Source organism: Festucalex cinctus, chromosome 2 (assembly GCF_051991245.1).
Source record: "Festucalex cinctus isolate MCC-2025b chromosome 2, RoL_Fcin_1.0, whole genome shotgun sequence".
Classification (NCBI taxonomy): domain Eukaryota; kingdom Metazoa; phylum Chordata; class Actinopteri; order Syngnathiformes; family Syngnathidae; genus Festucalex; species Festucalex cinctus.
Window position 1 is genome coordinate 4,345 of NC_135412.1, and position 1,801 is coordinate 6,145.

Sequence of the window (1,801 nt, forward strand, 5' to 3'; positions counted from 1 at the left end):
ACCAGGCCGGTGCTCTCAGGTTTAGCCCATCGGTCGGAATCCTGGAACTGGATCTTGGTTGGTTGGGGTTGGATTCCTGGAACTGGACCTGGAACTGGTTGGGGCTCAATTCCTGAAAATGGACTCAGGCCGGGAATGGAACCACCCAGCCCGGGACTCACCATGCCGGTGTTCTCGACGTGTTTGGGGCCCGCTTCGCCGATCGGTAAGAATCCTGGAACTCGACCTTGGTTGGGTTTGGATTCCTCGAAATGGACTTAAGCGGAAAATGGAACCACCGACCCTGACACATTGTGAGAGGCATGCAGCATTGTCTTAAAACATACAATGTAAAAAACCTGGAAGAAGACCCACCAGAACTCCAACATTCCAAATTGACTTTAATTTTCACATCTTTTGATCCTAATTCGGACTTGGTTTCAAATGTTCTCAATACATAGTTCCAGCTCACGGCATAGCTGTCGAAATGCTGGTTGTTCAGCCACGATCTCCCGTATCCTTTTTTTCAGGACCAACTTTTCCTGGATCTCTCTTTCGAAGAGAGTTTTGGCCATGGAATAAAATTGTGGTGTGAGTGCGAGTTTTCTTCGTTGACCCTGAAAGACATAAAAATGACAAAGGTTTAATTTTAGGATTTCCACATTAGAGTCCCCCTCCGCAGCCCAAGTCTACTTACAGAATTATGATGACTGATTTTTTCTGGAAGTGTTGTTGGCTCTGAATTTGGTTTGGGAGATCTCTTTTGCTGTGTTTCGTTCCCTTTTTGGATGGAATTTGTCCTTTTTCTTTAACTTGATCTTCTCCTTCATCTTCTTCTTCTTGCGGGACTTGAGAGTGTGAGTGGTATCACAATCCTAAGGACACAGTATGTTATATTTTGCGGGTTAGGGTTAAGGTTAGGGTTAACCCTAACCCTAACCCCCCCCCGGGGGTTAAGAAATATTTCATGTCGGTGTATTACAATGACAGAATTACTTCCAGGAATTATACTCACAAATTTCAAGGGCGCTGGACATGTTTTTCTACCAACAAGGCATGTTCCATTATCTGTTCCGCATCTTCCCAGTCACTGAAGTCAGACTATAGTACAAAAAGCAAAATAGAAGACAAAGCTATGGGTTAGGGTTAGGGTTAGGGTTAGTTTAACAAGTTTAACAACAGGAGACATGGGACTTCCTGGATTTCACCTCAGCTTCCCTCGGGCGTACATTCTCCAATTCCATCAACTGGGGAGAAGCCTCCCTTGAAACTTGCCGCCCATCTCCCACTGTTTTGTCAGATGTTTTCACCTTTTTGCTGCTGTCTTCACTCTTCCTTTGCTGCTTCTTTTCCCCAGGTGAGCCTGTCTGTCACCAGAAAGGAAACAGTCATATTTTGGTGGCATGAGCCAGTGTTGCATTTGATTGAACCACTTCCAGGAATTCTACTCACCCGGTGCAGGGAGGAGACCTTCTGTGTTAAGGGCAGGGAGACTTCTTGTGTTAAGGGAAAGACAATTTGTTCCATGACGTCCATCTCATCTTCGTCTTCAGTCATGTACATCTATACAATGACAAAATCCAATTTGGAAGCCATGGCAATGGGGTGGGGGGGGAAACTTCCACAATAGTGACATGGGACTTCCTGGATATCACCTTAATTACTCCAATGTGTACCTTTTTTTCCTCGGACTGTGGAGTAGAGACGAGATCCCCGGGCTCCCTTGAAAGTTGCCATCCAGCCCCCACATTCTGCTCAGACCTGTTCACATCTTTGGTAGTTCTCAGCGGGGAGGCCTGTGTTAATGGCACAGAAACCTCCT

The 1,801-nt window shown here is 45.9% G+C and overlaps 1 long non-coding RNA gene across 1 annotated transcript; it reads right to left on the reverse strand.

Annotated features, from left to right (window-relative positions):
- Nucleotides 1-453: 453 nt before the first annotated feature.
- Nucleotides 454-1,246, reverse strand: LOC144013743 (uncharacterized). Its single transcript, XR_013282309.1, has 4 exons — nt 1,188-1,246; nt 995-1,080; nt 677-854; nt 454-596 (listed from the first exon to the last, which is right to left on the reverse strand). It is a non-coding gene; the product is annotated as an uncharacterized LOC144013743 (long non-coding RNA).
- Between the last annotated feature and the right edge of the window lie 555 nt (nt 1,247-1,801).